We start from the raw sequence: 12649 nt of genomic DNA, 5'->3' as shown, positions 1-12649 counted from the left end.
CCTCCCACTCCCCTCCTCAATCCCTTCGCTGCCAGAGGTGTCTGAGCTATAACGCGCACCTAATAGATGAGTTCTGCGAGGCCCCCACCTTCCCGCATTGTAGGCAAGTGCACTTCTCCGGCAGTGCCGTAACATGCACTCCCCTCCCTCGTATAATACCTGCAATCTCTCCCATCCCACCTACTCCCAAAAGTGTAAAGCCCAACACCCTCCGACCACTCCTGAACTCACTATCCCTGTCCTTCCTCTAGACATCCCCACCCCTCCTGGCAATTCCCTTCGTCCCCCACTCCCCACCGCTGAGGACATCATCAGGTTCCTCACCATTGTCCTGCAAAACGTCCACCCTTTCCAGTGCCCTCACAACCTCCAACAGGTCTCCCTCACCGCCCATTCCGTCTTCAACCTAAAAATGTATGCCACCTATTCCCACAACCATGCCCATTTCACCTTCTCCCATCTCGACACCCTCATCTAAATCCCTGTCATCGCGCGACAGCACCGTATCCTGTTCAGCAACATCCATACCCTTCCCACCAACAAGATCCTCTTCATGCACACCCTTGCCACCCACCACGTGGAAGCCTTCCTCCTGAATGAAACCTTCCTCCAACCCCACCACACCGTCCAAACTTCGCCCTATCTTCTCCACCACTCTGATAATCCCCTCCCGATTGCGCATGGCGGAGTTGTCATTGGCCACCACCGCCAGATCCCGGTTCGGCTCCAACCTCTCCTTCCCAACCCCACCGAACACCTGATCCTTAGTCTCTTCTTCCCCGGCCTTACCGTCACCTGCGCCACCATTTATGTCCGCCATAACGCCCCTATTCCTTTCGACTTCCTCTTCCACATTGACCATACCTTCTCCTCCAATGTGATCGCCGCCGACCTCAACATCCACAGTCGTTCAGCCATCCAGTTACGGCAGTGGCATCGGTTCCTCTGCACCCTCCAAGGCGACCTTGTCCCCATTACCCAGCACACCTGCCCCAAATTCAACTCCACTCCCGATTTCACCCTCCCCCAACCTCCTTGGCCACATAGTGATGGATGTCCTTGACCCCATTGGTAGCGACCAACTCCCTGTCCTCCTCAACATTTCAGACGGTCGTCGTCCCCGCCCTGACCCTCGTAATGATCCTCCCCCAAAATACATCCATGACTATTCCCGTGCCGACTGGGATGCCCTCTCCACCCGGGTCGAAGGACACCCCTTCACCTACCGCCACCTTGACGACATTACCCATGCCGCCTCCATACTGTAGCAGACCTTGTCTGAGGCTGTGGAGGCCCATATGCCCACTGTCGCCATCCACCTCCACTGCCCTACCTTACCCCCACAGGCCATCCTCCTCCTCCGTGAATCCCGCCATCTCTACCGTGCCTTCCCTCACACGTGTGACCCGGACACACTACAACGCCACCGGCAACTCCAACGACACATTGGAAACTTGCTCGCGGCTAAGAAACGCCGGGAATAACGACAGACATGCATCCGTTTAAATGCTACCCTACTTATAAACTCGTCGAAGTACTGGTCAGCCATCCGTCGCCGTACCGGAACTAAACCCTCCCCCTACTATCCTCTTCTCCATGATGATCACCCCTTTCCTGACACCATTAGTGAGGCCAAACACTTTGCCTCCTACCTTTCCGATGTCCTCTCCATCCCCGACGATCCCCAGTTCGATTACTCCCTCTTCCCGGATGTCCACGATCGAACTGGTCCTCTGCCCCTCCCCTCACACCTGGTTTCCAGTACTTGGACAAAATTGCACACACGGAACTCAATGCCCCTATCACTACACAGGATCTCATTGCTACCCTTCGCACAAAGCGCAACACTGCTCCTGGTCGCGATCGTGTCATCGTTGCCGCCTTCGTGAAGCTCCTGTCTCTTTCCTCTCCACCCTGGCCAGGCTCTACATTGTAGTTCTGTCCACCTGCTACAACCCCGACCTGTGGAAAACCTCCCGCATCCTGATGTTCCTTAAACCCGGTAAACTGCCATCTGCCATCTCCTCCTATCGTCCCATCAGCCTAACCTCAGTCTTCAGCAAGGTCCTGGAATCCATTATCATCCAACGCATCCACCAACATCTCCGCCAGCACCACCTCCTTTCTGTTACCCAGTGTGGCTTTCGACCGTCCTGCTCTTCTGATTACCTTCTCCTCCACCTCACTCATCTCCTTTCCGAACAGCTAAATTCCCGTCGCTCTGCAATCTTCCTCTCCCTGGACCTCGAACGAACCTATGGCCGCGTATGGCATTCTGGTCTCCTCTTCAAGCTCCAAATCTTCACCCTTCCCATTAACTACGTCCGTCTGATCGGCTCCTTATCTCTCCCACCGTCCTTCCTATGTCACCATCCATAACATGGATTCCTACACCCTTTTTACCTCCGCCGACGTGCCCCAAGGCTCCATCTTCTGCCCCCTTCTGTACCTTTTGTATACGGCGTACATGCCGCCGCCGTCAACCCCCGTCCTCCTTCTCCAGTTTGCTGATGACACCGCCTTCCTTGCCCTCGCCCCCACTCTGCAGCGTTCCCAAAACCTTCTGCAATCCCATCTTGACCGGTTCACCGCTTGGTGCAACCAGTGGTTGCTCAGGGTCAATCCCTCCAAAACCCAGGCGATCATTGTAGGCAAAACCACCCATTCCTTCCACCTCCTTGATTTCTATCTCACCATCTATGGCCGTCCTATCGCCCTCACCTCCACCCTTAAGTACCTTGGCGTCACCCTCAACCGTCGCCTCTCCTGGCCCCCCATTTCCAGACAATCCAAGCCAAGGCGTACGTGGGGTCTGGACCCCTCCACCATCCTCCACACCTACAAATCCCTCATCCGCCCTATCCTCCGTTACGCCCATCGCGCCTGGATCTCCGCCCCATTACCTTTTACAAAAACCTCAGATCCTTGAACGCCATGCTCTCCACCTCGCCTATCGCATCCGTCTCCCCTCCCCCGCGTGGATCCTGTACGACCTAATTCCATTCCAATTCCCGGCGGGTTCAGGGATTTTCTCTGCCTCGTGATGACTGAGTGTTGTGTGATGTCCTTAGGTTCGTTAGGTTTAAGTAGTTCTATGTTCTAGGGGACTGATAACCATCGATGTTAAGTCCCATAGTGCTCAGAGCCATTTCTCGTTCCATTCCTCCACCTCCTCCTCTTCCTTGAACGGATATGCATCCTGTACACCTCCCAATAACTCAATCCTCCTCACCTGCTTGTCTCCCCCATCCTCTCCCACCCCCACCCGCTGCCACGCCTGTATTCCCACGTCCCCCCGGTCTCCATCTCTCCACCCTCCCTACCCTCTCCCAAGGTGGCTTCCGCCAGCTCCCCCGCCCTGATGATGCCCTCCTCCCCTCCATCTACCCCTCCTACCAACTTTGATCCTCCCTCCCTCCTCCTGTGTTTGCTCCTTTGGGCACCCTCCCTCCCTTCTCTCCCTTTTCCCTCCCTCCTCCATTTCTCCCCACTCCTCCCCCGGTCTTCCCCTCCCCTGCCCCTCTACTCCTCCCCCCCTCTCCTCAGCCATTGGCATCTTTGTTCTCCCCTCTGCCCCACCTCACCTTTCTTCCCCTCTTGGCAGGTCCCCGGACTCGCACACGCTCAGTGGACATTCGCGCGCCGGTGATCATCGCCATCAGTGTCTCGTGTGTGCACTCCATGGTTCACCTGTGCCAACGCTATCTTCAGTGTTTGTGCGTCGTGTCAACAGTTTTTAGTGTGGATTATCGTCGAGTGTGAACGGCTCCGTGTTTGTCTTTATGTGTCTACTGTTTTATCACCCACCGTTATGTCACTTATGTGTATTCTTTCTGTTGCTTATTTTCTCTATTCTATGGCTGAAGAGCGGCGTAACATGCTGCTGACAGGCTGCCTGTTTGTACGGGTTTGAAAATAGCAATAAAGCAAAAAATAAAAAACCTGGAGAGGCAGTTCACGCCGAGCGAGCTCACTGGTGTCACCGTAGCCACCGCGTCATCGTCCCCCGTCGCCAGCGTACGGAGCCATCCTCGCAGGGCCTCTACTCGTCCTCGGACTCTGATGACGGCATCGTGGACTCCGCGCCGCTTTTCACGAGACGCCCGGGGCTTGGTTTGGTGAAGTTGTATGGTTACTACAGACAGTTTATGTTTGGAAGAATCTCTGATTTAGTTATTGGTAGGCTTGGAGGATCAGTCCTACCTCACGAATATTGTTTTGTAAATTTTGAAGAAAGACTTTAGTTTAAATAAAAATGCTATATAACTCACACTCTGAGATTTTCCTATCCGGGGACGGCGGATCTATTAGGATAGGCGAGGGCAAATCCACCCACGTTCAGCTTGATATCAGTCGACTTATTTCTTTGGTCCAAACCAACACAGAGATCATGCATCCACGTCCAGCAGACATGGTGTGTGTGGAACCCATAGCTCTCGGTGGCGATGTGTGGTCGTCACTGCAGCTGCCACACTCAGGGCTGTCCAGCAGCGTGGTTCTGTTGGTACGCATTCCAGGCAGCGGCGGAGTTGTGTGAGGTACAAGCAGTGTGGTCAGGCGCTGCTGTGTCACTAGTAAGGGAGTGAACGTCTGATCGCGGTTCCTGGTGGTGGCACACGCCATGGGGGTTGGGGGCTGGACCTCAAGTCAGGTGCACCTCTAGCATGGTGATAAAGAAAAAGGCTTTCCAGTGGATTGTCGTTGAACAACGACGGTGGGTAAGCAACGGTGGTGGGTAAGCAACTATGCATAGAGGTAACCTGCTCAGTACCAGCCACCGATTCAAATCCACTTGTCAAATCGGCGGCACTACTTTCACGCGCCACGGTCGCATGTGTTTGTAAGCAGACCACTTAGGAGCTACGCAGACCGCGTGTACTGAACCATCCCAGATTATGGCAGCGAGCAGTCCCGCCGCCCGGAACTACTACAAAGTCGTACGGTGGCATTACCTGCCGCTACCTGATGTCAGGTGCCATAGCCCCTGCCTGTAGCGTGCAGCTGCTACAGTCTGCGTTAATGTGAGGTGAATACGACGTCGTAACGTTGCTCACATTCACCAGGAACAGTGGGCAGAAACAAAAATCGCAGGCTGTGGCGATTCATTCATAATGCTAAATAAATTCCTCAGCTATAAAAAATGTTCCGTAAAGTCTTACGTTCACACAGCAGTAGGATCTCAGGCCATACGTGGGACCAAAAGAAGATACACTGAAGCGCCAAAGAAACTGGTGTAGGTGTGGTGTCACCGCCGGACACCACACTTGCTAGGTGGTAGCTTTAAATCGGCCGCGGTCCATTAGTACATGTCGGACCCGCGTGTCGCCACTGTCAGTAATTGCAGACCGAGCGCCACCACACGGCAGGTCTAGAGACGTACTAGCACTCAGCCCAGTTGTACGACGACTTTGCTAGCGACTACAGTGACGAAGCCTTTCTCTCATTTGCCGAGAGACAGTTAGAATAGCCTTCAGCTAAGTCCATGGCTACGACCTAGCAAGGCGCCATTAGCCTTACAGTGCTTGTATTTAAAGACTCTCAATTGTATCGTCAAGAGCGATGTACCACAATGATGGAATAAAGTTAAGTATTCGAGGAGCTACGTACTTTTCTTTATAGCATTCATTAAGTATCCTGTTTCAGACCTCACGCCAGCCGGCGTGTGTGTACGCGTGCCTTTCGGTTACCCGTCACTGTGGACTGGCTGTCTTGTCAGTCCACAACAGTAGGCACGCGTATCTCCAACCTCTCGTATTCTTGCAATTTATGGGCAGCCATGCAGGATTCATGGTGTCAGTTCCCTCCAGCCCTACTTCAGACGTTATTCGAGCACATGCCACGTAGTATTTGCGGCACTTCTGCGTGCTCGCGAGGGTGCTACACGATATTAGGCAGGTGTACCAGTTTCTTTGGCTCTTCAGTGTATGTTGTCTACGGGCGGTGAATTTTTGCCGTGGATATTATCTATCGGAAAACGGAACTGCAAATTAGTTTGTCACTTTTCCCCTAAGTGTTTTTCCTTACATTTTATTCACCCCTACACGCTTTAATTCACTTTATTCTTTACTCTCACTGCCCGTGTGTTTGTGTGTGTGTGTGTGTGTGTGTGTGTGTGTGTGTGTGTGTGTGTGTGTGCGCGTGTGTCTGTGTGTGTTTGTTTGTTGTGTGGATCTGTGTGTGAGCGTGGGTGTACTGGTGAGTTTTGAAAGAAAGACAGAGAAAGCGAAATTGAAAATATATTCTCGGCTTAGTATACGACAAATAATTATAGACTTGCAGAGGAAGGCACATGTAACTTAAATTTCCAGAGTTAATTAGCTAATTAAAAGCTGTGTCGAGTTATTTCGGGGCGTGCTTGACCGACAGGCAGAGAGAGAGGGAGAGAGGCATGAAAAGAGAGCAAGAGAGAGAGAGAGAGAGAGAGAGAGAGAGACAGACAGACAGAGACAGAGAGTGTACAGTTTGTATCAGCCGAATTGGCTAATACCATATATTTTCATTCCCTGTGTTTTCATCATACCATGGCGTAAAATACTCAAATATTACAGTCACTATTCTTTGGAACCCCAATTTCGGGAATATTATACACAACGACGTGATTTAACATCCTTTAAAATTCTACTCAAAACTTACTAGTCACATTATTTACTTAATTTATGTTTCACCTTTATTTAACTTACTTCCATTAATTAAGTTTGGTCACCGATGTGCATAAGATCTCCATCCTGCCATCTCCAGAATGTGTTCTTTGTCACAAGATTGGTTCGTCCACGAACAAAGAACATTTAAAAGAGTGTACAAAACTAAGTGATTTTATTTCGGCCTCTGGTGTTCTCCAAAGAGCGAGGTGTCAAAGCAAGCTTGGTACCTCGCAACGCAACCGTAAGAGAAGACAGTAGCTGCGAGCCACATCGTCAAATAAGCGAGACGTGTAGCCACAGCCATAAGAGTTTCGCTACGCCGCCGTATCGGCTCTTCTACTTACGGTCTAGCATAACACAGGTGCGCTCATCCCACGCCGCGATCACCATCTAAGACGACAGCAGCTAGTGGGCGAACTATGGGATCCATGTATTAAGCAGAACTCTACGTGAAAGTTATAGCTTGTAATTTGTCTCTATTAAGAGATTCGTTAATTTTCAGGGACAGTCGTAAATACTCGTGAAATTTTTACAGAGATGGACTGTACAAAGTTAAGTAATTAAATCTTACATGTGTTAATGTGTTATAATCAAGTGAACTAACATTCTATGTGTTATAGTGTCCACTTGGTGTCCTCCCAGAGCAAAGTAAAGAACCGACCATAGTAATGACGACCATATTTTCATGCAGCACATGGAAGACTTTACGACACTGTATGGCGAAGCGAGAAGGAGACTGAAAATGTCAGAACAATAAAATAATAACACATTGGCGGAAAAAAGGTCACATATTTTCATTATCATTGCAAGGTCACAGGTTAATGTAAGAGCGAGATAAGCCATTGCAAATTTGAAATGCTGGTACTCAAAAAACCGATGTAAACGTCATAATATTGAATGCAGACATAGAAACGTCCATGAATTGTGTTTCACAGATGCCGAATATCAGTTGTCAGATGGAGTTCCACGCCTGCTGTACTCATTCCGTCAGAAGGGGGATGGTTAATGGCGTTTGCCGATGATACTGGAGCTGCTTGTCCGATGATGGCCCATACGTGCTCGGTCCGGTGATCTAGCAGGCCAAGGCTACATGTCGAGACTCCTAGAGCATGTTGGGTTACAACAGCAGCCTGTGAGTGAGCGTCATCCTGTTTAAAACACCTCTTCGTATGCTGTTCAGGAATGGCAGAGAACCAATTCGAATCACCAGACTTACGGACAAATTTGTCGTCAGGATGCCCCTGCTGTCACATGAAATGGCTCCCCAGGTCGTAACTCCATATGTATGACCATTGTGTTCAGCACGCAGACAGGTTCGTTGCAGGCCCTCAATTGGCCCCCTAATCATCACACTGCTTCTCTGATCCGAGGCAGAAACAACTTCCATTCTAAAACACAGAAGATCTCCACCCTGACCTCCAACGAGCTCTTCTTCGACGCCAATGAAGTCGCAAATGGCTGTGGTTTGGGGTCAGTGAAATGCACGCTACATGATGTTTTGCTCGGAGCTGTCTTTGAAGTAACCGATTTGTAACAGTTCGTTGTGTCACTGTGATGCTAAATGCTGCTCAGATTGCTGCTGCAGATGCAGTACAATGCACCAGAGCCATACGCCGAACACGATGGTCTTCCGTCTCGGTAGCGCCACCGTCCAGACCCGTGTCTTCTTGTAATCAAATATTCTCGTGATCACCGCTGCCAACAGTCATGTACCGTGGTTACATTCCTGCCAAGTCTCTATGTAGTACAGCAGAAGGGACAGTCGGCTCCTCGTAGCCCTATTACACGACCTCGTTCAAAGATACTGAGGTGTTGATAGTGTTTTCTTTGTCGCCTTAAAGACATTTTTGGGTAGCTCCAACTCGCCACGCCCATTCTCAAAGGCAACTAACGCTCACGATCTTCATAGTGTATATTTGAAGTAAATCTGATTTGCATCCTCATAGTGACGTTAATAATGTCACTGGAAATTTGAATAGAGGTGACGTCTTTGAGATATAGCAACAGGCCTACCAACTTTAGTTTAGGTCACACAACTGCATGTTTTTGCGACTTTTTTGCGTCACTGTAATAATTAATTTATTTCGTTACATGAATTCATGTTGCATATTTAACAGTTGAATAACAGAAATGACAAAACTAATTTATTTTCATGTCATGACCAAAAGTGCTACTTTATTGGAAAATATGCAGCCCCAAAAGCAGTGCCGAAAATTGTTAAATTGTTTCGGAAATGAAGGAAAAGCCAATCCGCAATATTTTCCATTCTTAAGTACTTTACGTAAATGTTTTTGATGCAGAGTGGTCATTCCTGTTTTACGTTTTTAAAAATGTAGCTCCACTAACAGGCCTATATGTGTGTAAGAGCAAGCCGTGAAATCGTCTGTCTTATCTCCGACATCCGAGTGCGGAATGGAGGGGTATCGCTTTAGCACAGCGCCCTCCGGTCATTGTCAGTTTCCCGAACATGGGAGCCTCTACTTTCCTGTTATGTAAGTTCTCAGTTGGCATCAGGAGACTGCATCTATCTCCTTCTGCCAAAGAAAAATCCCTGCCAGTACTGGGGACTGAATCTGGAACCTCCACATGGCAGTCAGAGACCCTGACTGTGCTTTTACTGAAGCAAACGCGTGTTACATGAAAACAAATATAGTTACAGTATTTTGGCAGTGCGTATAACAACTGCCATTCAACCGCAGCAGATTACATGTATTATTTCGTGCGAGGGTAATTCTGCAGTGAAGCTACAGTTATCCAAAATATGGAGGTGGCCCTGCCGGCTCCTGTCGAGCTTGCAGGGTCCAGCAGCCCTCAAGACGTTGCTCATGTGGGCTCCAATGACGTCTGTCACCTGGAATCTGAGACCATCCTCACTTCCTATGGGCAGCTGGCGGAAGTGGCGGAGACTGCTGGTCTCGCTCGCGGGGTGCAAGTGAAGGGCGCGATTTACAACATCGAATCGAGGTACCAACGGTCGATCGGGAGCCCAGTTAAGGTCCTCAACCAGAGGCTCCGTCGATTCTGTGACTGCCATGGCTGATGATTTCTGGACCTGCTCTGTTCTGAAACTCGAGGTAAAAAGATCGGAAGTATTGAGCGAGGCACAGAACGTGTATCGAAAAGACAAATTAGGCGCCACAGGAGAGGGAGTGTTCATTGCTGTGCCAAAGTATTGCATCTAGCGAAGGCAAACTTCGTTTGACTGTGAAATTATGAGGAAACGACTAGCAGGCCTAGGTGAACACAAGTTAATTAGCGGATCTTTTTACCGGACACCTGACTCCGCCGTAACAGTTGAAGGAAAGTTCACTCACAAGGGGAGGCGACGACGCTGGGATCACAGATTTATTTCAAACTTTGCACGCTTTTAGTGGCCGTTAAAACACCATAATGTGCAAGTGGCGAGGTGCACTACTCTGGAAATTTCGAGAAAATCGCAAGAGAACTTTTACAAGTCTGTTATTGGGCTTCTGTATCTGCGCTTAGGTACCGGAAGTTAGAGTTGATAGTGGGCAAGTGGTTAGCGTTGGCAATCTGGAAGACGTACATGAGAGAGGCAACGGTTCGACTTCCACAAAAACTTATTTTTTAAACTACATTTTTTTCATCACTACTCATGTTGTATAATTTATGAGACAGCGAGCTAATACAATTAAAAAACAGATGAAGTTTTAGTGAATTTCATGTCATATGACTACTTGCTGTTTTTAATTAAATGTAATTGTTAGAAGAAACCATGACCCTCTAGCAAACCTTACTACTTGCACATTATATTGTTTCATTGGCCTACTGAAGGTGTACAAATTTTGAAATCAGTTTGTGATCCGAACGTCATGGTCTCCCCTTGTATGAAGCGCAGAGCATGCAGTATTAGCTGGAGACGACTGCAACGAGTATAGACTGGGACATTTATTGAATCGCCGCAGGTGGTACGAACAGTCTTGTGAAGTACTTCTGAACAAATTTTCCAAAAACTGTCTTCAACAACTAATTAGACAACCCACACGCAATTGCCTTTGCAGCGACATACAGACTTGAGCTTGTCGACAGTTTCAGTTCAGAGACACGGGTTAGTGATCATGATTTATCAGAGCGACAACCGTTAGTGAAGTTAATTAATCAGAGAAGATTGAGGGGGGGAGGTGGGCGGCGGGGGAAGTACCCGTTCTAAAAAAGCAGATAAGCAGTTATCAGCATCACACTTAGACAATGAATAGACATCATGTAGACAATGAATAGACATCATGTAGTTCCAATATGACAGAGATAGAGCAATCATGGGTAATGTTTGAACTGGTTGTAAATCGCGCTCGACAGACATGGGTTTAATAAGTACATTTGTAAAATTCCGAGAAGAGATACAAAAGAACGCGCAAGTGCCAGTAGGCATTCGTACGTCAGTATGAAGATCGAAGCGCGAACCATACGACAACTTCCACCGTGCCGGCCAGTGTGGCCGAGTGGGTCTATGCGGTTCAGTCTGGAAACGCGCGACCGCTACGGTCGCAGGTTCGAATCCTGCCTCGCGAATGGATGTGTGTGATGTTCTTAGGTTAGTTAGGTTTAAGTAGTTCTAAGTTCTAGGAGAATGATCACCTCAGATGTTAAGTCCCTTAGTGCTCTGACCCATTTGAGCCTTCCGCCGTCATCCCTCAGCAAAAGATCTTCCCGAGAAGTAGAGGAAATTCTGGTCCTACGTAAAATCAATGAGCATGTCGAAGGCTTCTATCCAGTCACTCGTCGACCAGTCAGGGGTGGCCACACAAGATAGCAAAACGGAAACTGAAATTTTAAATTTCATCTTTAGGACATCGTTCAAGCATGAGGATCGTACAAACTCACCGTCGTTTGACTGTCGTACAGAGTCCCATGCGGACGACATAGCAAATAAACGTCCCTGGCGTAGGGAAACAACTGAATCAGTTGAAAACAATTATGCCGTTAGGACTGGATGGAATCCCGCTTCGGTTTTACAAAGCTAATTCCCCTTATTTAGCTTACATTCATCGCGAATGTCTCGCCCAGCGGGTAGTCTGAAGAGGCAGGAGAAAACCACTGGTAGGTATTGCACGTAATAAGAGCAAAAGAAGAGAGTCGCATAGTTACTGACCAATAACTGTGACATCGGTCTGCTGCAGAATTCTTGAACACATCCTGAATTCTAACGTAAAAAATCTTGTTGACACAAGAAGGCTTCTGTCCACAAATCAGCATGGATTTATGAATAATTGCTCCTGCGAAACTCGGCTTGCCTTTCCTCACGTGACACCCTACAAATCGTGGCTGGAGGGTAACAGGCAGATTCCCCATTCCTAGATTTCCGGCAAGCGTTTCACAAGGCGCCCCACTGCACGCTGTTGACGAAGAAACGAGCATACGGATTGTGTTCCAGAGACTCGTATGTCAGTGGCTCGAAGACTTTTTACGTAATAGAAACCAGTACGTTTCCCTCGACAGTGAGTGTTCATCGGAGACAAGGCTACCCCAGGGATGTGTGGCAGGACTGCACTTATTCTCCACGTACATAAACGACCTACACAAGGTGAACAGCAGGAACAGCAGTCTGCGGATGTTTGATGATTACGTTGTGGTGTGCGGGAATGTGTCATCGTTAAGTGACGGCAGGAGGATACAGGTGACTTTGACAGAATTTCTAGTTGATATGATGAATAGCAACTGCCACAAAATGTAGAAAAATGTAAGTTAATGCGAATGAGTAGCAAAACATTCGTCTAACTTTCGAATACAGCATTAGTAACACATTGTCATAGATTAAATATCTAGGAGTAGCGTTGCAAAACGATACGAAATGGAACGATCGCGTAAGGAAGGTAATCGGGTAGCCTAATGGTGGCCGTAGTTTTATTGGGAAAATTTTTGGTTCAAATGGTTCAAATGGCTCTGAGCACTATGGGACTTAACTACTGACGTCATCAGTCCCCTAGAACTTAGAACTACTTAAACCTAACTAACCTAAGGACATCACACACATCCATGCCCGAGGCAGG

This window comes from Schistocerca cancellata, chromosome 2 (assembly GCF_023864275.1).
Source record: "Schistocerca cancellata isolate TAMUIC-IGC-003103 chromosome 2, iqSchCanc2.1, whole genome shotgun sequence".
Taxonomy (NCBI): domain Eukaryota; kingdom Metazoa; phylum Arthropoda; class Insecta; order Orthoptera; family Acrididae; genus Schistocerca; species Schistocerca cancellata.
The sequence above is the reverse complement of the archived record's forward strand: the minus strand, read 5'-3'. Positions refer to the sequence as shown.